The sequence below is a fragment of the Armigeres subalbatus genome, chromosome 3 (assembly GCF_024139115.2).
Source record: "Armigeres subalbatus isolate Guangzhou_Male chromosome 3, GZ_Asu_2, whole genome shotgun sequence".
In the NCBI taxonomy this organism is placed as follows: Eukaryota; Metazoa; Arthropoda; class Insecta; order Diptera; family Culicidae; genus Armigeres; species Armigeres subalbatus.
Genome location: NC_085141.1, coordinates 375,675,512 through 375,701,574, shown reverse-complemented (window position 1 = coordinate 375,701,574; position 26,063 = coordinate 375,675,512). Strand labels below are relative to the sequence as shown.

At 41.6% G+C, this 26,063-nt stretch overlaps 1 protein-coding gene across 5 annotated transcripts in view; it reads right to left on the bottom strand.

Annotated features, from left to right (window-relative positions):
- The window catches only part of LOC134226558 (sodium-dependent transporter bedraggled-like), an 822,794-nt gene that overhangs the window by 310,994 nt on the left and 485,737 nt on the right, over positions 1–26,063 (bottom strand). The window lies entirely within an intron of this gene.

Here is a 26,063-nt window from a genome sequence, read left to right as displayed (position 1 = left end):
GCATTCCTCACGTCGAGAGTCACTACTGCACAATAGTGAACTCCCCTCCTCTTACGCTGGATAGCGCTGGATTTGGTAACCGACAAGATAGCGTCTACGGTCGACTTACCCTTTCGGATGCCAAACAAAGCAGGTTTTTTGCTTGATCTTATCTCAGTCTTCTGTGCTGCATCCGCCTCCGTGCCCGTAGGTAGGCGCGGCGCAGGTTCGCAATTGCTTGAGTCCACCAGTAAGTCGGTGGCCTCCCATTCCTAGGGTGGACTTTCCTAGGCATGGTGGCATCGCATGCACGCGAGAGTACTGTTACCAGCTGCTCGCCGCTCAGACCGAGAGTATTGTGCTCGCGGCGGAGCGCTTTTTAAAAACCTCGTTGTCGAAGTACGATGTCTTACACATACGAAGACTAGGCCTCGCCCCTTCTTCCGTTCGCTGAATGCTGGTCGTATAGTAGATACTGTAGCGAACCGCCAGGTGGTCGCTGTGAGTGTAGCCATCATCTACCCTCCAGTTTGAACTACTGGTTTGACCAGGACTCCAGAACGTAACGAATGTATCTTAAGTGGCAAGACATCTTTGACCAGACCGAGAATCGAGCTCGCCATCTCCGGATTGGCAATCCTACGCCTTTGCTCGCATAGCTATTTGAGATGCCTACTACATAGCCCCGTTCTGAGTCGACAAATACGTATTTAGTTTTCTTCTATAAAGCATCCTCAGTATTTTGTTAGAAATATCTAACAGAAAACGAAAAGTATCTTTAACTATTCTATCCTATTTGTGTAAATGTAACCAGATATGAATCAGTTCACTATAACTTTAACAAAGATGGAAAGTCGTGGATTCCAAGGTTCAGGTGAATTTCTATATTTTTATATACTTACTGATATAAAACTGAACTGATTGATCAAATTCGGGAGCATACGCTCCACGATGTATTGCTTTCAAAGCGGCACAAATGCTGGGTTATTGCCTTATTGGAAATGGTATATAAACGGGAATGAAGCGATTTATCACAGACTACTACTTCTCTTATTATAACTCTATTTATCGCAAAACAGTTATTTGGCTTTGAAAAGTGAAATCGAAATTCCGTACATAATATAAAATCAATTTAATAAAAATTCCGCGGAAAAAAATTAAATTTCGTTTCGTTTCGAAAAATTTCGAATTAAATGGACCCTGATTTCGTATCGTTTCGAAGACTCGAAAGTAAATCTATATTTCGTTTCGTTTCGTTTCGAATCAACATAGACATTTTAAATTTCGTTTCGTTTCGTTTCGTTAGGAAAAAGTGTGTTATCGCATACCCTTAATTGATTCTGTCCGAAGATCGAATGGCTTCGAAAATTGTTCCATTCAGCTCCCATAATCTAGCAGAGATTTTTTACGAGTTTCTAAAATCAAAAACTGTTTTTTTATTGCGAGTTTAAAGAGGTTAAAGAGATAAAAATTGTTTTTTTAGCCATAGCTTCAGAGCCCATGATGCGGCTAATTTACCGCAGGAAACAATAGGAAAGGATGTATTTTGACCATATCCGCTATTCCCATTGTCCGCTCCGGCCAATTTTAGGAAATAAGATTTCCCGTCGAAACTTGTTGCGAGTTAAGGATTGGTGCCGAAAAAATGGGCATGCATACATACATATACACACATACATACACTCACTCATACCTGCCATCGTATTGTACTAAATTTTGCAACTTACGTGATAGATATTCACACTTTAACTAATGTTTATAATTTTGTTTTATGCAATAATATCAACTGCTTTATAAGTAAACAAAACGCTAAACAGCAAATGTAATCTATCAATCGATATCCCGATTAAATCTGCTATATAAACACTACTTGATCGATCGAATGATACGTCGATCGAAATAATGTCTAAGAGCCACCCGACTAAATATATTATCCATACTAATCATTTAGTCGGCACCAGATTTAGTTGGCAGTCATGAAGGTTGATTTTCACAACACCCGATTACGTCGGTGATAAAAACAGTTGGTTTCGTCGACCCCTTGGTTGACACCCGATTTCGTCGGTGATAAAAACGGTTGTTTTCGTCGACACCCGATTTCGTTGGTGATAAAATCGGTTGGTTTCATCGGCACCCGACTTCGTCGGTGTATCAGGAAATTTCCCATCTGTCAAATGTTTTATGGGGGGGCGATGCAAACAGGCGATATTGACACATAGGTTGACAGCCGGGCCTGAAATTTGGGCGAAAAGGATGTTGTCAAAAACATTATGGCGCATTTCTGAAGGGCGCAAGTGTACACTGTTAGAAAAAAGGACGACTAGTTCTTTAATCATATTTTCAAATCGAAAACAATCCAAAGTAAATTTTATTTATAAGGGGCTTCAATGATTAGATGTGGATGTATTTAATGCAAACTATTAACATTTAAAATAACATGTAATTTTTGAACTACAATTGAAAACATGTCATGGAACATTGGAACCCATTTTTCTCCATTCGAGCTCATTGCGACATTGGCCCTTATGAAACAACTGTGTCGAGTTATGAATACCGCACAATTGTTACAAGCTGATGCAAGTACAAAAGAAAAATATAATCTGAGAAGCAGCTCCACCAACAAGCTATGTTTAAGCGCTACGAGATTGCTCATTTTCCGTTAAGAATAATTTTTTTTTTTGCGTAGCTGTAAAAGCAACATCAGTGCCGGTACCCACAGTAATTGTAGCTGATTCAAACAAAAAAATATCAACAAGCACTTTCGCCGAATCCGTTCATTTTTGTTTCAGTTTGCGAAAGACGTGCTAACGTTTAAAGCACTTTTTTTGGTCCTATTTTGCTTCTCCTTCTCTTGAAGATTGTTCTGCAAATAGTTTCCTATCTAATATAGATCAGCGAAGGATATATGTATCTATTGAGACAAAAAATATAGATGAATTGAACGAAAGAAAAAATAGTGTTTTAAACTTATGTATTTTCTGCTAAAACTCACATAAAAAAATTGATGTATTTTTTTACATTTATTTTTAAAAGGACTATTTTACCCTACACTCCCCTGATGGAAAATCCTGATTTTTAATTTCTACTTAGACAAAAAAGTTTGGACAGTTTTCATCAGATCGGAAAACATCAACTTTAGTAAGGTCGAAATTTGTTCAAACTTTCTTTTGAATGAACAATGTTGCAGAAAATTGCGATTTTCTTAGAAATTCTTGAGTTGGCGCTTCTGAATTATATATGAGATAAACGCTCTTTAGTTCCTTAATTGCCTAGCGGGTTTAGTTTTTTATCCTAGATCTGTTCGTGAAAAATATTCCCTTTGGAAAAACGACCATTTTTTATCGAAAAAGTCCATTTTCTCCTAAAGTAAACAACTTTATAACCATATTAACCACTTGGTATAAAGTACTAATTGAGTAGAAAAAGCGTGCAAAATTTAACGAAATCGATCAGTAATTGCCAAAGTTATTGCATTTTTTTGATTTTGGCGATTCTTAAACAATACTTTTTGAAGGGCCGTTTTACCCTACTACCCTTACCCTTCCCCTCAATGAAAAAATCTGAAAATTTGCAAAATGTCTTCTCTTACATATATGAACAAACCCTGAAAATTTCATCCAAATCGGAGAATATCTATACAAGAGGGGGTCGCGCTTCTCGCGAACTGGCTCTTGATTTTTAAAGAATAGTTCCTATGTGTATTTTACACGGAATTTAATCTTATTTTAAGTCTGCAATCGTTATTGATGGTTGCAATTAAAATTTTAGAGCGAAATTTTTTTCTTCACATTCCAAAATGCCTGCAAAATTCGATTGTGGGCACTCTCATTATATTGCTAAATCAACCAATGTCGCTGTAGTTGGCCCTAACTTATTTTTTATAGTGTTTTTATAATTATTTAGATATAATTGATAGAAATAATTAGTTTAATTTATATTTTGGGCATGTACACATGTACACATATTTTTTGGAAATACGCGTTGACCGATTTACTTGCAACAAGTTGCATTCGACGGGGAATGTTCTATTGGTTTTTATTCAAAATTGGTCAGACTATGGGATCAAAATCAATCAACACGTCGAAGACGAAGTACATGATAGGAAGAGGCTCAAGAGTGTAGCAAGTACGCCATATTTATTTATTTATTTATTCCAATGTTTAGTTTATCTTTGTAAATATATTTATTTTGTTATTTATTTAAATTATAAAACTTTGCATGTCCGGTTGCGTCTTTCAAAATAAATCTTTGTGTTGGGTCACCGCAAGAATAGTCTAGAAGAAGTACGCCATTGAGTTACCTACGCTAAGAATTGAGTCTTATGAGTTCCCTACAGTCAGCTACCAAAGAAACACATGGGGTTTAGCCAGCATATAGCGCATCATGACGCCAAAAGTAGCGCGTGGCTTGCGGCCAACGACCCGCACGCCGGTCTTTTGAAGTTGCGTTGACTGTTGGCTTGTCCGGCATTCCACGCTTTGCACGATTCTTAGCGAGCAAACTAACTGGCTAATTAAGATCGTCTGTTGGAATGAGATGCACGGTTTGGGGGATATCGTGGATAAATTTTTTTGATGCTCAGGTTTGCAAATTTTAAATTCGTTGAATTTCGCGAACTATGGAGACAATGTCTAAAATTTCGCGGTATCTGAGGATTTTCCCAACCCGGAATCGTTCACTTTGTTCCGTTCCGTGGAAGAGGCAAAAGCGGTCAATTTTGTTCCGTGCCGTAGTGTGTTTTGTAAGGTAAAAGTGACATAGTTTTTTTAGTAGGTTGTTAGCTAATATACGTTCTTTGTTTCCCTCTAGTCGAGCATAAGTTAGAAAAGCTCAATTCAGTCAGTTGATTGTATATTGTGTGTGCGTAGATCCGTGTTAAGAAAGGTAAATTGTGACATTTTTAAAATATTAGATAGTTCTCAAACATCGTGCGTGTGTACAATTAGGTCCGTGGCAGCATTAAATTGGCGAAGCCGACACACTACACCAATCCGTTACGACCGTTTTTGACCCCACGCATCGGCTACAAAGATTCCTGGGTACACTTGGCCGGAGAAGGTTGCGTACCATCAAAAGCGCACCTTTGGCAGGCGAAGCCAACCCACCGCAAACAGCATCCAATCAAGTTGCATCGTACCTCCAACCGCATAGCAGCAGATCGCCGTTGTCGTCGTCATCATCGCACTACCGACGGCGCCTCAACAATCTGCTTTGCGCGCCAGGAGACGAACGGACGCTTGTACCGCGCCCATGCGTAAGCCCGCGCACCGGAGGGAGTGAGTGACCACCACATCGACGCAATACGCCGTCCATCGGCGTGAGTTTCTGGCCCGGAGTAGTGCGCAAAGCAGCTCCGGCCCCAACCGTAGGTCCGCTCCAAACTCGCTAAGCAAAACCGTGAGTAAAATGCATGCATAATTGTTTGTGTCGTCCATGGCCATGTGACTCAGTTAGAGGCACAACAATTTGTTTTCGTGAGTCGTCAGTAGCCCATTGAGGACGGCTCCGTGTGAAGCTCACCGTATGTGAGAAGCGAGAGTGAGCTCGCAGGAGAAGTTGTCGGAGTCAGCTAGAGGAGGAGAGTCGCGTAGCCGGAGATACCGCCGGCGAAGAGAAAGAGGAAAGAAGATATGTGAAGAGAATGTACACAAATTACACGCTTAAAGTAAATTACACATCGCATGAATAATTTTCACACATGACGACGATGACACGAGAGAATGGCAATCTGTGTGAAAATTATGTGTAAGACATGCACAGTCGCTGTGTAATGTCTTTTATTCTTTTAATATGTGTAAGAAACTTTGCTTCGAACTGTCAAGTCCATTTTGATCGCCATGATGACGGTTGCGTCCGGCATGCATCGCAAGGAAAATGACTTTTTCTGTGGATTTTCGTTTTGTTTCGATACGATACAACTAAAATGTGCGACTATAAACATCGCACTTTAGTTTGGTCATATCGGAACAAATGGGGACTCCTCTGAAATAGTATAAAAATGTTGCGATAATTTTCAATTCACATGAAAAAATATAATTAAGGTTAGGTCCGTTTTCCGACCGCTCTCTCACTGTGTGAAATGAACTCATCGGAAATCGTTAACCGTCAATTACACTAAAATGAGTAACATGGCAGATACTCATAATATGTGTTGTTCCAGGTTAGGCCCGTTTTGTGTGAACGAAACACAAAATTGTGTGAATGACTTTAAGCGTGTAGAAGTAGAGAGGAATATTGCACGCACACACAGATAGCGCAGAGGGAAACAGTGGGAAATGCTAGGCCTAGGCGAATGCAGGGGGATAAAATAAATGCATTAAAATCCATGTAAATGTTTGTTGAGTGTTCCATGTATGATTTGATCGGAGCCGAAATAAAAACCCAGAGTTGAGACGTTAGACTGGTCCAAATGCGTGTAATTTGAATGTAGTCAGTTACTGTCCTTTAAAGAATTTATGTCGCTTCGTGTTCGAATTTAGGTTTTTGTTGTTGTATTTACTGGGTAGTCAGCCCGATTTGACTTTTGGACCGCTTTCTAGTCTTGGACGGGGTGAAACGGGTAACTTTTTTGGGTTGGTCCGATGAGGAAAACCCCGCCTGTATGATTTTGTCTCCAGGCCGGATATCGGAAGAATTTATTTGAGGAAATCTTTTGGAATTAGTTGTGTCCGCTCGGAAACGAGAAGTACGACGGACGTATGCAGGTTAGCCAGTCAGCTTTCTCTTTAAGGAAAGTGACCCTTCCCCTAAGAAGGTCTCAAGCCGGGCAACTAAAACTCGTTGGGCGGTCTCCTACCAGGAGTGGCGCATAAGCCGCCCAATTCTAAACCGGAAACGCTACTGGCCGACCCGTTATAACTGGCGCCCAACAAAACAAGGCTTTTTCAGGATTTTTTGTAGCTGATTGTTTGTAAAATAACCTTTTATATTTAAGTTTGTATTTTTGTTGCATATAAAAGCACATATTTATGTTGAAAGTGGAAAATTTATTGCAAGGGAACTCGAATTTCGGAAATTTGTGTTGAATATGATATTTTTGTTTTCTGTATTCATATTTATTTATTATTCACGTTTATTTCAATAAACTTACATATTTGTTACATTATTGTTAATTTATTATATGTTATTTACATTTTTGTTTCATAACTTATTTTCTTGTTCTATATTATTTATTGCTGAGTGTTATTTATTATATTATTCTGTTTGAATTTGGAAAATCATTAAACGGTAACTCAAAACGTATACTAGACTTAAGCCATAAAATTTACATCTTTGCGGTAGATCTCTGTTGAGTGTAATTTTTCTTCTGTTGTTGAGTTTGTTGCACTTTTTTGTCCAGCTATGTACCTCTTTTAGAGCGACAATTCACCGATGAACGAAAACACCTACGGGGTCATAACATCTACGGACAGATCGACGGACTCGTGTTTAGGAGGTTCTTGGACTGACTAGCACTGAGGGTACCGACTGAGCCTAAAACTACGACAATTTAAAAAGCTATGCAACTTTCTGAAAGTAACTACGAACAACTAAGCTTCGCGAAAATACCGTAACTCGGGCAGACATTTTCCAAAACAAACCACGATTTGAGACAATTGAAGACGCGAATTCCCGATTATGTCGTTCTCACTCTTCAGTGAGCTGTACATATGTAAATATTAGTTTGTTAGTTAGCCTATTTCCCTATCACTTAAATTAGATTAGTACTTAGCTTAAATTAATTGAATATTAAAAACACTCACGATATCCACTTGGATTCGTTCTGGTCGTCCACATCCTTCGGATGCCGACTGGATTTATTCTCCTGGTGACTTCGTAAAGGAGGAGCCAGCGTTGTAAATATCCTAAAAGTAAAAATTGTTATTCTTTGTTGTTTGATTACTTACGTTATTTATTATTTATGCTTAGTCTTTCGTAGTTCTGTCGATAGAAGTAAATCCGTTTTTTCTCAATGTTGTCCACTTCCTTATTCGTAACAGTCCAGTATAGTCCACGCCAATGTCCTTATACAGTAGTCATCCTTCGTTGTTTATATTTTTTCCTTAAGTCCTGAGATAGTGCCCTTGTTGGTACTTTGTGTTGGTCTTCCGTCCGACGCAGTAAGTAAATATTCCCGTCCCCTTTATCCATCATTCCATCGTCCATCAGGTTTTCGTTTTGTCCTCGTCCATTCAACCACACAGGTTTCTATTAGTGGTTGTCTCTTCTCTTTATCTCCTTTCCTTCGTCCATGTTGTCCGACGCTATTTCACCGCAGATTTGTTTTCCCCGATTACCTGGAAATATAAAAACAAAACAACTTACACCAGATAGGTTTGGAACAACTAGAGGTTCACTCTCCTGAAGATTTCCATCGCTGGCCGCTCCATCGCAGATTTCCACCAACTTTTTGGGAAAAGCATGGCTTTCCCGTTCGCGAACTGTTATGGTTGCACTACATTTTGTTCACTTTCTGAGTTTTTACAGTCCTCTTTTGATGTTGACATTATATGTTTGGTAGACCGGTCTTAAGAGAGAATGAGTGCGCGCGTGTCGGAGTTCAACTGGAGTTGGATTCTGATGCATATGTGAGTGCGTGAGATGAGTGAATGATTGATATTTTGCGTCTTGCGTGTTTTTCTTGGAGTACTTTATAGCCGGATATTTCTAGGCGTAGAAAGTACTCTTAAGAAGCAATTTGAGTTTCTATGTTATGGTGAGCGTATATTGCGGATGAAAGACTCCGTGCATGCGAATCGTAAATAGAAACGGACCCTGTTTTGGCAAGAAAGTTGGTGTCTCGCGTTGCTCGCTACGTGCTGGGTGAGAGGCAACCATTCTGACTTGTTAGTTTTGTTCACATGTATGTGAATGTTTCGTAAATGTTATTTTGTATATCGGCGTAGTCCTGGTGTAAAATAATGTTTCAGTATTTTATGTGAGCTTGCTCAGAGTTGTGCACGACTCTAGAGTTGAAGCCGTTTAAATGTTGTATTTTTGAGAATTTATGTGTATGAATGAGGTCATCTATCATCATAGACTGTAAAACAAGTAACTTCCATAGACTCTGTTTTTGCTTTTCACAGACTTTCAAGCTATTTTTCGGCCACCCCTTTTCATATTTCTATTAGTGAGCGTAGCGGAGAGATAATGACTAGATTTTTGCTGGAGACCGGAGACTCACGTCGCTGATGGTCAGTGGCAGCCAGTACCAATAGGAACTTGTGCTGTAAATTGAGAAGGAGTCGACTTCGGTTGACGATGATCTTATATGACCCCGAAAATCGAAAGTTATTAATCCAATGCGTCTTGCTTGGCCTACGAAAATTTGATTGGCAATTTTCATCTCCATTTTCAAATGCCAATCAAATTTTCGTACTTTTAGTGGGGAATGTTGTAGCAAGTACGCCATATTTATTTATTTATTTATTTCAATGTTTAGTTTATCTTTGTAAATATATTTATTTTGTTATTTATTTAAATTATAAAACTTTGCATGTCCGGTTGCGTCTTTCAAAATAAATCTTTGTGTTGGGTCACCGCAAGAATAGTCTAGAAGAAGTACGCCATTGAGTTACCTACGCTAAGAATTGAGTCTTATGAGTTCCCTACAGTCAGCTACCAAAGAAACACATGGGGTTTAGCCAGCATATAGCGCATCATGACGCCAAAAGTAGCGCGTGGCTTGCGGCCAACGACCCGCACGCCGGTCTTTTGAAGTTGCGTTGACCTTTGGCTTGTCCGGCATTCCACGCTTGGCACGATTCTTAGCGAGCAAGCTTACTGGCTAATTTGAATCGTCTGTGGGAATGAGATGCACGATTTTGGGGGATTTCGTGGATAAATTCTTTTGATGCTCGGGTTCGCAAATTTCAACTTCGTTGAATTTCGCGAACTATGGAGACAATGTCTAAAATTTCGCGGTATCTGAGGATTTTCCCAACCCGGAATCGTTCACTTTGTTCCGTTCCGTGGAAGAGGCAAAAGCGGTCAATTTTGTTCCGTGCCGTAGTGTGTTTTGTAAGGTAAAAGTGACATAGTTTTTTTAGTAGGTTGTTAGCTAACATACGTTCTTTGTTTCCCTCTAGTCGAGCATAAGTTAGAAAAGCTCAATTTAGTCAGTTGATTGTGTGTGCGTAGATCCGTGTTAAGAAAGGTAAATTGTGACATTTTTAAAATATTAGATAGTTCCCAAACATCGTGCGTGTGTACAATTAGGTCCGTGGCAGCATTAAATTGGCGAAGCCGACACACTACACCAATCCATTACGACCGTTTTTGACCCCACGCATCGGCTACAAAAGTTCCCGGGATACACTTGGCCGGAGAAGGTTGCGGACCGTCATTTTCGCACCTTTGGCAGGCGAAGCCAACCCACCGCAAACAGCATCCAATCAAGTTGCATCGTACCTCCAACCGCATAGCAGCAGATCGCCGTTGTCGTCGTCATCATCGCACTACCGACGGCGCCTCAACAATCTGCTTTGCGCGCCAGGAGACGAACGGACGCTTGTACCGCGCCCATGCGTAAGCCCGCGCACCGGAGGGAGTGAGTGACCACCACATCGACGCAATACGCCGTCCATCGGCGTGAGTTTCTGGCCCGGAGTAGTGCGCAAAGCAGCTCCGGCCCCAACCGTAGGTCCGCTCCAAACTCGCTAAGCAAAACCGTGAGTAAAATGCATGCATAATTGTTTGTGTCGTCCATGGCCATGTGACTCAGTTAGAGGCACAACAATTTGTTTTCGTGAGTCGTCAGTAGCCCATTGAGGACGGCTCCGTGTGAAGCTCACCGTATGTGAGAAGCGAGAGTGAGCTCGCAGGAGAAGTTGTCGGAGTCAGCTAGAGGAGGAGAGTCGCGTAGCCGGAGATACCGCCGGCGAAGAGAAAGAGGAAAGAAGATATGTGAAGAGAATGTACACAAATTAGAAGTAGAGAGGAATATTGCACGCACACACAGATAGCGCAGAGGGAAACAGTGGGAAATGCTAGGCCTAGGCGAATGCAGGGGGATAAAATAAATGCATTAAAATCCATGTAAATGTTTGTTGAGTGTTCCATGTATGATTTGATCGGAGCCGAAATAAAAACCCAGAGTTGAGACGTTAGACTGGTCCAAATGCGTGTAATTTGAATGTAGTCAGTTACTGTCCTTTAAAGAATTTATGTCGCTTCGTGTTCGAATTTAGGTTTTTGTTGTTGTATTTACTGGGTAGTCAGCCCGATTTGACTTTTGGACCGCTTTCTAGTCTTGGACGGGGTGAAACGGGTAACTTTTTTGGGTTGGTCCGATGAGGAAAACCCCCGCCTGCATGATTTTGTCTCCAGGCCGGATATCGGAAGAATTTATTTGAGGAAATCTTTTGGAATTAGTTGTGTCCGCTCGGAAACGAGAAGTACGACGGACGTATGCAGGTTAGCCAGTCAGCTTTCTCTTTAAGGAAAGTGACCCTTCCCCTAAGAAGGTCTCAAGCCGGGCAACTAAAACTCGTTGGGCGGTCTCCTACCAGGAGTGGCGCATAAGCCGCCCAATTCTAAACCGGAAACGCTACTGGCCGACCCGTTATAAGAGAAGACAATGTGAGCCACCCACCGCGAGTTTGCATCGGTGGTGACGAAATCGAGATGGTAGAAGAATTTGTGTACTTGGGCTCACTGGTGACTGCCGAAAATGACACCAGCAGAGAAATTCGGAGACGCATAGTGGCTGGAAATCGTACGTACTTTGGACTCCGCAAGACGCTCCGATCGAATAGAGTTCGCCGCCAAACTGACAATCTACAAAACGCTCATTAGACCGGTAGTCCTCTACGGACACGAGACCTGGACGATGCTCGTGGAGGACCAACGCGCACTTGGAGTTTTCGAAAGGAAAGTGCTGCGTACCATCTATGGTGGGGTGCAGATGGAGGACGGTACGTGGAGGAGGCGAATGAACCACGAGTTGCATCAGCTGTTGGGAGAACCATCCATCGTTCACACCGCGAAAATCGGACGACTGCGGTGGGCCGGGCACGTAGCCAGAATGTCGGACAGTAACCCGGTGAAAATGGTTCTCGACAACGATCCGACGGGCACAAGAAGGCGAGGTGCGCAGCGGGCAAGGTGGATCGATCAGGTGGAAGATGACTTGCGGACCCTCCGTAGACTGCGTGGTTGGCGACGTGTAGCCATGGACCGAGCCGAATGGAGAAGACTCTTACACGCAAAAAAAAGCGTTCCCGAATTCGTGAACCAGCAGAAATACACCGTGATTTAATTCATGGATTCGGGAACACCAGTCACGTTTTCCAGAACGTTCCAGAAAACGTGACTGTATTCCCGAATCCGTGACTGTTGTTCACGAAAAAATACACCGTGAACTCGTTAGTTCACGAATTCATGAACACTTTTTTTGTGTGTGTATAAACCGCACAGGCCACTTCGGCCTTAGTCTGAATAAATAATAATAAAATAATGGGATGAAAATGTATGGCCTAAATATTTTGTTTATAATGGACGAGAAAGGCACCATTACCGCTAGGGTGATTAATAAGAATTTTTTAATGCAATAAACGAAAATCAATGTAAAAAAATAAATCCATTTGCCGGAAGTGCAATTTAAAACTTTTCTCTTGTGCTTGTTTTCAATATCCTCCCTAATACACGAGAAAGGCATGATCCCTGCTAGATGGATTGTTCTGAGTTTTTAGTGCCTCCTGGCTATTATTCCTTTTCTTTAAATTTTGGTGTTTTTTTCTACATTATTTTTAGTCTAGTTTTCAAGGGTGCCCAAAACCGAACCACACAATTGAAAGTCTAAAAATGTCAATAAAATTTCCCAAATTGACTACATCATTATAGTTTCTTGGGTGGTAGCAGGGCTATATTTGTCTAGCTTTCCATTGCTATTCATATGTCTTCATAAGATCAACTAGGGCCAAAGTTATGTGTAGCAGTGTAAATCTGGTCATATTATCAGGAGCACTTCAGTGCAGATAATAATATGACGTCCCCCAACCCCTAATCCTACGGTTACAAGCGACCCGTGCCAAGGGGATGCATGGTCTGAGGGCTGAAATAAACGGCCTGTTAACGGAGCCTGTGGGGTACCTGATGGGCACCCCCCACAGTATAGCGTTCCCTTACCACGTTATTGCGGAGCTCTGGCGTGGCGGACCGATTTTCTCGCGCGACTCATGGAGAGGAAGAAGCTTCTGACGAAAGCGGGGATCCTTTTGCCAGACGAAATGGCCCGAACAGGTCGCCTCAACGATCGCCAGGGGCAGGCGATACAGAAGAGCGTGGCAAGTCGGAGGAGCCACCCATTGAGATCAAGATGGACGGAGCTACCCTGACCACGAAGTGATGACCCGGAAGTGTTGACCAATCACAAGGAGAGTGGATGCCAGAAAATTGAGGTGATTACAGACGTAACGAACATAATCATGTTTTTTCTGGACACTTACAGCAAGGACCTTAAGAAGTCCGTGCTGACCCTCTGCAACATGGTTGTAGAGGCAAAGTAGGAATGGAAGTCCTTGCTGCAGGCAAGTAAGGAGGTGGAACGAAAGATCCACCAACTTACCGAGGAGAAAGAGTTGGCGGTGAGCCAAGCGGTGTAGGCCAGGAAGGAAGCCGAGACGAAGATTCGGGACCTTACGGAAGAAACGCAGCTGGCAGAAAACCAGACTGCAGAACTCCGCAGACGCATGGCTGCTACTGGAGCAACTCCAAAGCTTAGTAAGGTCAGTATGGCAACCGACCTGAAGGGAGCTAGGCATTGTAAGCCGGCATTGCACGAGAAGAAGGCTACTACGATCCGTCGGGAGAAGGAAACCAGTTCCTCCTTCTACGAGTACTACCGAAATTCGCCGGGAAGAAGGCCTGCCCTGGAGCGAAGTTATGAATCCCGAAAAAGGCGAAGAAGGAGCGAAAAGCAGTAGAGAAGGTGAAAGCGTCATTGACCAAGAAGGGGAGTGCCCGTAGCGGAAAGGGCACACCTTCCAATGGTCATGGCAGGAAGGACAGAGGCGAAGCAATTATCGTCACAGCTGATGGTAAGAGCTATGCTGACGTTCTGAAGGCTTTGCGGGGCGATAAAAAGCTCACTGGCCTTGGGGATGATGTCAACTGCATCCGAAGAACGCAGAAGGGCGAGATGATCCTCGTCCTGAAGCTGGATGCTGCGCGGAAGAGTTCCGCGTATAAAAAGATGGCAGAAGAGGTGCTGGGTGATGCGGTTCAGGTGAGAGCCATGTGCCCAGTAGAGGTAGTCTAATGCCGAGGCCTGGACGAATTTACCGAAGCCGGTGAGCTGGTAGCTGCACTGAGAGATCAGTGTGGCGTTGAAATCCAGGATACCGCGATTCGGTTTCGAAAAGGTTATGCTGGAACGCAGGTTGCCTCATTCCAGGTACCTGTGGCTGACGCCAAGATGGACTGAATAAGGCCAAGCTGAAGGTGGGTTGGTTGGTATGCTCGATGAGCGCAAACCAACAACCTCAGGCCTGTTACAAGTGCTTCGATTACGGTTATAAGTCATATGACTGCAAAGGTCCTGATCGGAGTCGGCTTAACCGGAGGTCACAAGGCTCACACCTGTCAGGCCGCACCGAGGTGTTTGATCTGTGGTTCTGGCACAGACAACAAACACCCATCCGGTGGGCAGGCCTGTCCGGCCTCCAGACGGGCTCGGTCATGCAAGTAGCTCAGCTAAATCTCAACCACTGCGAGGCAGCGCAAGCGCTGCTACAACAGTCGGTGCACGAGAATAAGACTGATGTTGCCTTGCTGTCCGACCCGTACCGCATCCCTGCTAAACATAGCAGTTGGGTTGCGGATAAGTCCGGAATAGTGACCATCTGGACTTGCGGGAGGTACCCCATCCAGGAGATAGTGTCATCTCCTGATGATGAGGGTTTTGTTATAGCAAAGGTAAACGAAGTTTACTTTTGCAGCTGCAATTGACCTCCAAAATGGAGCATAGAGCAGTATACTAGGGTGTTAGATAATCTTGTAGCGAGACTAACTGGTCTTAAACCATTAGTTGTGGCAGGTGACTTCAACGCGTGGGCAGTGGATTGGGCCTCTCGGTTCACTAACGCTAGGGGCCATATCCTGCTAGAGTCTCTAGCGGTACTGAACGTAGTCCTGCTAAACGAGGGACAAGCGTCAACGTTCAGAGGACCGAATGGCGAGTCATGCATCGATGTGGCCTTCTGCAGCGTGGGATAGACGGTGGAGCCTGAATGGAGATTTCACGAAGGGTATACTGCTGGTGACCATCAGGAAATACGTTTTTTGATCACCTATACCCCCAACAGAATCACAAGGCGGAGTAAAGCTGATCAAGGATGGCGTACCTCGCAGTTCGACCCAGAACTGCTGGAAGAATCACTACGGTGGGAAAATCGGATTCTAGGCGTTAGTGGTGATGAGTTATCCGATGTCCTACCACGAGCATGTGACATGACAATGCCCAGGAGGACTATACCAACCGGCAACCGCAAACTGGTGGACGAGCACAATAGCTGATCTTCGCAGAACCTGTCAGTGAACGTAGTACCGCTAGTGACTAACGGTGAGCTTATCGCCGTTGCAAGAAAATTTAAGCTAAATAATGCACCAGGGCCGGATTGTATTCCTAACCTGGTCCATAAGCACGCGATACTTGCCGTTCCAGATATGTTCAGGAGCTGCTTCCAACGTTGCCTGGACGAAGAAAACTTCCCAGATCGTTGGAAATTGCAGAAGTTGGTGCTATTGCCTAAGCCTGGGAAATCCCCGGGAGAGCCTTCGGCATACAGACCAATTTGCCTACTCGACACAACTGGTAAGTTGTTAGAGAGGGTGATCCTGATTAGATTGTCGGACTATGCGGAGTGTGCTGGTGGCTTATCAAGCAACCAGTATGGGTTCCGTAAAGGCCGTTCCATCATCGAAGCAATTCGGTCGGTAACGGAAACGGCTAAGATAGCACGCGGTTTGAATAGGAGAGGTATTAGGTACTGTGCATTGATTACACTAGATGTAAAGAATGCATTTAATAAGGCTAGCTGGGCAGCTATAGCTGATTCCCTGCATCGCTTGATTTTCAGAACAGGATATTGTTAGTCGACACCGACGCTGGTCAGCAGTCGATAGAAGTGTCAGCAGGTGTTCCACAGGGATCGATCCTCGGACCGGTTCTGTGGAATACCATGTATGACGGAGTATTACGCTTAAATCTCCCGGCTGGTGTGAAAATAGAAGGCTTTGCGGATGACGTAATGCTAGAGGTCACTTCGTATGCGATTAGCAAAGTCGAAGAATGGCTCAACTCAAGGAGATTGGCGTTAGTATATCACAAGGCTGAGGTTGTTGTGGTGCATAACCACCATGGGTTGCAGTAAGCGAGGATAAACGTAGGGACCTGCACAGTTAACTACGTGAGGTCATTAAAGCATCTTGGGCGTGATGAGCGACGATAAGCTCAATTTTACGAGCCACTTCGATTATGTATGCCAAAGGGATTCATTGGCAATAAAATCTTTATCGAGAATGTTGTCGGACGGATCGGCGGTGCAAAGTCAGGTGTGTAGGCTGATTCGTTGCTCAAATGGCAAAGAGCATGGGACACTGCAGTCAAAGGTCGTTGGACCCACAGACTGATTCCGGAGGTATCGAATTGGATTAGTAGGAAGCATGGTCAGGTCAACTTCCACCTATCACAGGTGTTGTCTGAACATGGCTGCTTTAAAAAGTTCCTGCATAGGTTCGGGTTCGCAGATTCTGCGGAGTGCCCGGAATGTGTAGGTGAGGTAGAATCGGCAGACCATGCGATGTTTGCATGCTCGCGATTCGATATTGCACGCAATGGCATGCTTCAGTGGTAATCAATTGAGTGAATCTGTACACGGAAGAAAAAAAGTACCCAAAATTAAGTATTTTTAAAATTACTTTTGAGTTATTTTTTCTCTTCTCTTTCATCTTCTCTTTCTTTTGTTGTCAAAAACAAAAGAGCCAAACAATCCAACGAAGCCAGTTCAATACGGGAAGCCAATTTTGAGTTTTATTACCTGAGGTCGAAATTGATTGAATTAAACTTACATTTGGGTAAATAAATTTTCCGATGGGTACTTTTTTAATATGGGAGTAAAGAAACCGTCTAAGACGAATTAAGTACTGTCCATTTAATTCCACCAGTTAATTTTCGTTATCTTTGCAGATACGTATTTCGACCACAACTTGACTTGACTCGACTTTCTATACGTATCTGCAAAGATAACGAAAATTAACTGGTGGAATTAAATGGACAGTATTGCGCATAAGCCCCAAAATTTTATTCCCACCTTTGGGTTTCCGCGCCGAGCACTCAGCGCCAGACTCGGCGACAAGGAGATAGTGGTCAAGTTGGTACTCCTGATTTTTTGACAACTGATGTCGATTAGTTGTGTGAGTGCACCGGTGTCAAAAAATAGAGCTTTTGGCTGAAAATTTAGTTGTCAAATGCACATTTTGACAGCAATATAGATGTATGAGTGAATGAAATATGCATATGCTCTATCGCGGAAGCAGTCGCTGAAGACAAGTGTCAATGATTTCAGTGACGAAACGAAAAGTTTCAATGCAAAAAGCAATACTTAATTCGTCTTAGACGGTTTAATACATTCCACTAAAAGAGCTTAATATATTTTTCTGATGGGAGTAAAGGCAAACTACTTCGACCCTACTTACTCAATTTTGGCTTCCCGTACACTGTGCCACCAAAGTACTCTTTAATGGGTAAAAAAATGCCCATTATGAAGTTAAATAGTTCAACTCATTAAAAGAGTAAAAGGCCTTTGCTCATTAAAGAGTAGTTTGACTTTACGTCAAAACAAGGTGTAATTTTTACCCATTAAGGATATTGAAATATAATGCAAAATGAGTAAAATAAACCCCTTTTTATTTATCCCGTGGAAAAACAGGGAAACTGGATTTGCTGTTTCGAATCGAGAAGAAAAGATCAAGTTTTCCACATCATGATAAGGTATTTTATTTAAACAAAGTTTTTAAATACATGGAAACCTGCATTAATGATCATGAACTTAGTTTATAAACATCATCAAGGCATCAATGCTTCTCGCCTTTTGAGTCACGCAGCATCGTCAATAGTGTTTATCCTATGAATTTGTTGGGATCTCATAGTAGGTACCAGCATCTCGACTTCATCAGATTCTGTAATCCGGGACCTTGGTTTTTGGGAGCTGCAGCCATGGTTCTTTATCATTGGCGAAAGTTTGGTCGCTGTTACAAGCAAGGGGACTAGTTTGGCGCGGACTGAAAATATGGATTTATTTATGTTTCAATGTTTTAGAGCACTAATAAAATACTTACTGTCAAACACAGCAGCATCAGCTTCTATTTCCGCTGAAATTTGATCCTTGGTTGTAGATTTCGCACCCATTTTCGAAAAAAAACTTAAATTTGTCGAGAGGATCTTTTTGCAAACAAATATAAACGTAACCAACTGGATTTTCACTCATTAATGAGTAAACAGTTGGAAGTACAAAAAGGGGAAAAGTACCCCTTTTTCAAAATTTTAAAATACCCATTATTTTGACAGCTCCGTATATCGCCAAAAAATGTGTATTTTTTCCTCATTAATGAGTATTGCCGAGTTTACAGTGTACGGATGTTCGAGGTTGGGTGAATCAAACTCACTATTGGGTAGTTTATTTCTTCCGTGTAAAGAAGTAAACTGAGTAAGTCATTCTATGTTTTGAATAATCAAAACACGATTGTCAAAAGTCAGAACGAATATGCTTCATGAAAGTGAATAATTCATGCTCTGCTCTCTATGCAGCGATGCCAGATCTACGGAAATTTCCGCTGATCTACGGAATTGAGTGCTTTCTACGGATCTACGGATCCGTAGATAAAAACTACGGAAATTTGAAAATTTCTGCGGAAATCTACGGATTTTTTTACTAGCACACTTTTAGTTTCAATTGATCTGGTTTCAAATTTAGATCAAGTTGAGTAAACGATATATAAGTTCCTGATATAGGTATGGGTTTCTATTTAGAAGGAAAGACCGTTACAAATATTTATTGAAAGTTATGTCCAATTGGTCTCCGAAAGGTCAAAGGGAGATAATAGTAATTATTCGAACTTCTGTCTTGCTTCCATTTGAAGAGAAAGGGAAGAGTATCAGAGTTGAAGAGAGATAAATTTCCACGCTGATACCGTAGATGATGAAAGCAATCTTGAATTTTCTGGTCGATCATTGACCGAGATTACCACTGCCTAAAATCCAGAAAATAATCACATTGAAAATAATTCTTGTGTATGATCCATGAAGCTTGTTGCAAATAACTAATTCATTCAGTGAAATCGAACATCCTATTTAAATTCTTGAATAACACTCTTGCTCTTGTGTTATAATCCTAAAGATAAGTTTGAACAGCCGTGCGTGCATTGTGCAATCTTTGTGGAATTTAGGATCCACCTTCGACCAGTTGGAAGTCAGTAAAGGAAGGTGGAGTTGGAAGTCAGCGAAGGTAAGCCGACTACCCAACATTTGATCCTTCGAACCGTATAGTTTCCCAATAATCCGGCTCGAAGGACCATTATATTGAACTACCGGAACCTTTTCAACATATAGAGGGATAATTAGAGTACGCTGCCATAAACGTAATTTCAAGGTTCAAGCAAACCCAGTCGTCTGGATTGTTGGCTGTACAATTCATAACACTGCTCAAACATTTATTAAACATTTTATTACATATATACAATTGCTTAAAAAAAATTAGTTCAACTGGTACACAATGGTGCACGCGATCCACTAAACTGAATATTTTTTCATCAAATTTGTTTGCTTACGCCAAAATTGTTCTGATTTTTCGCTAACTTTTATAAATCCTGGAAGAAATTCCCATTTGACTGTTCAATGTATATTCCTTCAAAAAACTCTTCAGGGATTCATCCGGAAGTTCCATAAGAAATTCTTTTAGAAACTCCTTCGGAAATTCCTTTAGCAATTCTCCAAGAATTTCTTTTGGGAACACTTTTCGAAAATCCACTCAAGTTATAATTCGGAAAATCCTTCAATAATTCATTTGAAAATTCCTCTAAAAATACTTTCGGGAGCTTCTCTAGGAGTCCCAATTTTTTTTTCAAAAAGTCCGCCGGTAATTGCACATTTTTTAAGGAGTTCGAAGTTAATTTCTCCAGAAGTTTCTTCGAAAGTTTCTACAGGAAATCCTCTGAAAATTCTTCTTAAGACTTTTGAATGTCAAACATTTTTCTACAAAACTTTGGAAATTCCTTTTGTAACTCGTTCGGATACTTCTAGAGCTTTGTCCTAGAATTTTACAGATGAAATTCTAAATAAACTACTGGATAAACTTCTGAATAAATGGCATTTTTCCATAAAAAGTAATAAAATAATTTCTGAACTAATTCCTGTAGATATTTCTGAAAATATTACTAAAGGAATTTTTGGAGGAATTCCCTTAATAATCATTAGAAGAATTTCTGAACAAATCTCCGGAAGAATTCTTTACGGAACTTACTAAGGTTGTCCCATTTATTTTGAAGATTTTCTTCGTTTGCAATCTTAATTTCAGTGTCAAAATAGGGTTTTGTTTCACTTGTATACTGGATTAGTTATAGTTCTTATGCTGACGCCAAATTATGAATGAACTCATTACGTCAAAATTGTTGGTGAACCAACATTACCACAACTATGGCACCGCCAGCGCTAAAGCTCAATAATTTGAAATGTGAAAAATAAGAAGTCCATAATATTAAACTGATTCTATGTTAAAATTTTCAACAGAGTTCAATAAATAAAATGTAGGTAGTATCAGCGTTGGAAACAGTTACTGTCAAAAATATGTATAGCAACTGCCATTACGGCGAATGTGGAAATGTGTGTAGAGGGCACTATGCCTTGAATCTATTTCTGTTTAGTTTTTAATGAAAGTTAGGACACAGACAAACCGACGTAACATTGATGAGATTCCTATCGACCATGTGCTCAACGGTCGTTTCAAATTCAACTGATGACGAATTTCACAACCAGAGGTGCACGCATCGTATATCTTTGTATTTGACATCTTATACTAGCGCCTTCTGTTGACATTGTTGTACTAAACTTCATTTTTTGCAGCATGCACGTAAGGTAGTTGTAAAGTAATTGTGCGATGTTTGTCAGTGGTTAGAATATAACAATACCAATACCAAATTTTGGACGGTTAGTTGTTATTTCTATGCATTGAGAAAAATTAGAGATCTGTCCTGTGGTGTTTTGTATAATAGGATTGTGGAGGAGCGTCGAAATTGGCGCTTTGATGTTGCATGAAGAAGAAGAAGCAGAAAGGTCATAATCGAAAAAATCTTCACGGGAAAGCATACGAAAAGTAAAACGGTAATCAGTACGGGTTTGGACTTTACTTCTACTGTATAATAAACACAATATTTCTGAATTTTATTTTGTGATATTACACTTAATACACAGTATGAGAAAAGTCCAAACCCGTACTGCTTACCGTTTTTAATTAAATTGCTTTTAGAATTTTTGAGAAGAGTTTTAAAAACTTTTCGTATGCTTTCCCGTGAAGATTTTTTCGATTATCATCTTTCTGCTTCTTCTTCTTCATGCAACATCAAAGCGCCAATAGCGACAGCCAAAATTTTTGAGCGAATCTACGGAATTGATGTTGAATCAATCTGGCATCGCTGTCTCTATGTCAGCTCAAGGTCAAGAGCTGCTGCCACAGAATAAAACTTTATTAACCACGTGAATTTAATTCTGGGTTAAAAAATCAAAGGTATTTTTTTCTGAATTGGAAGTTAAATATGTTTTGCGTATTCCAAATCGACTTTCAGTGAATTCATTCTCCAACATTACCTCTATGAATGACGAATATTCCATTTGAGGGTGGAATCGAAATAACGAATGTTCCTAAACAGAACGCGGCACAGTATGTTTTAATTTCGAGGGTCAAAGTCAACATGCGATATCGCACCCCGACATCGCATCGTCATCAACTCAACAATCAGAGGGTTGCACTTTATGGGTTCCAACTGCTATTATTAGTACATTAAAGCCAAATGAAATTATCACGTGCATTCGACCAGCAGGGCACCAATCCATGGCGTGCCAGCGGACTATTACAAACGAGTGGCATTCTCACCACCCCATCAACTTCATATCGCATAAACGTACCCCCCAACAACAGCAACGGGTTGCTTCGATGTTGCGATTCAATCGGAATTCCCACGACCTGAGTAGCCTTCGGAAACGTCATGTGTTGAGCTATTTAGCATAAAAGATTTGGATTCAACCGACAGTTGAATCGCAAGAGATCGCAAAGTAAGGATTATTGACTTTCGGGGTGAAGATCAGTTCTTTCTTTGGTGTAATCCTTAATCCTATCCAGGCGCAGGTATCATCTTGCTTCTGTGACTTCTCACGTCAAAACACAACAGCAGCACCTGCATCTTTTCTCATTCAAAATTTTGGGTCATCGCCACTGTCAACACCCAACCCCGTCTTCGTCATTCAGGGAAGATGATCCTCGTGTAAAGATCAACCCCATATCGCTTCGCTGTTGGTAGCGCTCGTCAAAAAGTTACTATCGCATCAATTTAAATCGCTCGCATCCTTCGAGAAGCACGATGAAGATGACACAGCCAACCGTCGGCCAACTCTAGCATCCAGGAATGTTCCGAAATGTTTCTTATGGTGGGAACTTTTTTGGCTTGGCTCCTAACTTGCGATGAGGATGAGCAAAAAGTCCTAAAATTCTTGCAACTGTGCGTTACAGAGCACTGACTGGGAAAGTATCGAATTTCCAGTCTCGCTCGATCAAACATCCTTCTGGCAGGGTCCAAGCAGGCCGGCACGAAGAGTTGGCGAGTTGTAAACATTGCCCCTAGCAGTTTTCTCTGTTTTCCCCGATGGAGAGATGCAGCGAGGAAAGTTGTGTCGTGTCAACCGATAAATCTGAACTGTGTATGCGTTGGAAGATCATGTGTGCTCAAGGCAAAGCGAATGGGACAAAATAGGGACAGCAAGTTCAAGTGCAATTCTCTAACCGACATGCGGGCGTAGGGCTTCATTGATCAATATTCAGACCGACACACGGCCTGGCTTAACTCTGGCCCGCGCAGTGATTTACATCAAGTGGCTTTTGGGTTTTGTAATTAGAAGCGAGTGGCAAGTTTTTTAAAAGGACGGCTGTTCCTCCTCTGCTTTCTCCGCCGTTTAAAGGCCCATTCATAAAACCACAACAAGTTCGGGGTCATCGTTGGAGGTCCGGTTGATCACCGCACTTGGTTTAATGATTTTGGCCGCAAAAACGATTATGTCAGATGCATGTAATCGATATATCTTCTTTGGTGTTGCAAGTTTTTATAAAGATTCAAGATTAGTGCATCCACTATAGTCGACTATCTACATCTCGATATTCTATATCTCGATATCTCTTTCTAAGTCAATGATTTCCTAAGTCCCTTCAATCTTCATACATTTGGGTTTTCTACATCTCAATAACCTCCCTATCTCGATGGATTCTGATCATATTTTGTTTCCCAGTTCTGGTGTGTAAGAGACGTTCGACCGGGTAGGGGTGTGGGGCGATACCGGGGGATCTGGAGAGGTTCTATTTTCATGCAATACAAATCAATCTTGCAATTATTTCAAATTGCAATGGATATAAATAACACCTTTTTGCAAAATTCGAATATTATAATTATTTATTGGCATTTATGGATTTTTTTATATATATTAATACCCCTTCAATATTATTCCTCCATGAATTTAAATATCAACCACCACAGCTCGATCGTGTCAACTAGAAGCTTCAGCAAACGAATAGATGATTGATGGGAAAAATTCATCCATCGAACTTTGCTGTCGGCACCCTTATGTTTCATTCGAGTTCGTCGCTCCCGTCGTGTCTGTCTTAATATGAATCCTCCCGGCGACATCGAAAGAGTTCCCGCTCACACGAAAGATATATGCTAATGTTCACAAGTTGTTGTTCTTATTTGTAGACGATCCGTCAAAAATCTGATCCAACGGACCAAACAACTGCAATCTTCTGCTCGTTTGATGCCTGCGCAAAGAAGATTGCTTAGTACACGTCGTACAGCAAGTCGCAGTGCCGAACCGGAAAGGGGTAACAAACAAACAGCAACAATAACAACGTCTGCTAGTTTCCGAAAGGAGTAGAGGAAAAGTACCGCAAGGAGCTAATAAGAATCCTTTTACTCCACACAGCTCGATGATGTGGTCCTACATCTGCCGATTTGCATAAAAAGTGCTCCGAAGGTAAAAATTTCCTTACGTGAACGTGAGTCCTCTACGGCTCTGGCTGGGGTCACCCCTTTCCTGCAATACTCCACAATCGAGCGCAAGTGTTTGAGCGCACATAATACTTCCTTATGTCGTTTATTTCTTTCCTTCAACACGAAAGACCACGAAAGCGAAGAACAGTGCAGTGTGCTTTTGCCAGGATTGAGGACCTCAACGAAAATAAGGCCCAGGCGTATTGTTGCGTGCGTGTTTTGGTCTTGGTCACAGTAGGCAACATGTGCTCATCTTCTTTCGAGCGATCGGCAACGTCTTCGTCCTCGTCGATGCCAACTTGGATGACCGCATGTGCAACTGTTTTCTGTTACACATTATTTAGAATGAGCGAGTTGAAGAAACTCGACTGTCTGCCGACTGTTGTTATTGTTGTGTTGCCTTTGCCTTTGGAAGGAAATGTAAATGACATGAGGGCTCGCTTCTTTGCAAGGCTGACTTTATGTTTGTTGATTTGTTTCTAAAGAAGAAGGCTTTTTAAAAAATGGCATGCAATGCCACAACTGTACTTTTTCCACTTGTAACGATACCAACTGAGTGGTGATCGTTTGCCATATGTGATGGGATATTTTTATGTTCAAATCAATGATAAAAACATTAGCAACTGTATTATTAAATATTTCATGGAAGTTATTTCGAACATCTTTTTCAGAACCTATTTAAAACTGATATTGTTGTGACAAGTTTAAAATAACATCATTAATAAAATAAAAAATAAATCCAAGAAACTGATAAAATTGTGTTTTTGTCGATTTTTGTTTGGTTCTACCTTCGCTCTAAATTCCCACACTTTGTTAATCTTGTTTGGTTCCATCCATGCTCGCCGTTTTAGGACAAAACAAAGGATGCAATTCATGATCCTTCCGTATCAGCATTTTCCCACAATTCATGCTAGCATCCTTGGCCGTGTGCAAGTCTGCGCTGCGCTTTCGTATGAATAAATTTGTTTAAAATTTAAATATTTACCACCATCGTCGTGATTGTCATCCTTCCTCCATCTTGCAGCTATTCAAGTCGAACGGTTCGTAGAGCTGTCTCCAACGTGGCTGGCAGCATCGGAGGATCATTCCAGTAGGATCCACGCATCCACGTGGTGTTTCAACCTGGATCTAACAGGACCTTTCGTCGCGTTGCACCAATGAGTGTAGCCCAGATAGAAGGCAGCTGCACATTTCGTTTCACCAATCTTTCCTATTTTTCTAGTTCTCCTGCTTTCGCCATCCGTTCTAAACTTTTCCTCGAAAATTGCTACACGATTGCATTGCTGGAGGAGCAGGCAGCAGCACCCGGATGACGGAGGTCAACCCACAGAAGATTTATAATTATTCTTCGCCCTGTCTTGCGATGGCGATGGGCTCTTTATTCGACAGTCGAATAAATCACCGATTGGCGAAAACCGGGAAGAAAGATAATAACATTAATCTTTGTCACCCCACACTGGCACAGAAGTGTCTTCCTGTCTGTCTTGGAAAGGTAAGGAAACTGAACAATACCGGGCTGGGAAGGAAAATGATACGCTTGTTTGCGCAATTCGAATGCGTAAACTTTTGGAGAACGAAGGAACGTACTTTCTCTTGATTTGTGGTACGATTTTGGATTTATCAATGATTTGAATCTTAATTCGACTTTTCAAGGCAAATTGTTTGGAGTTTCCACTAAGACAAAGCGATGTACTTTCGTGCCTGTTGTTAATATTGTGTTAGAAAATAAAATTTCTACGCAAAATTCTAAAACATTTCCATGAGAAATTCTTATGGATTTCTGCAAGAGTTTCTTTTATTCC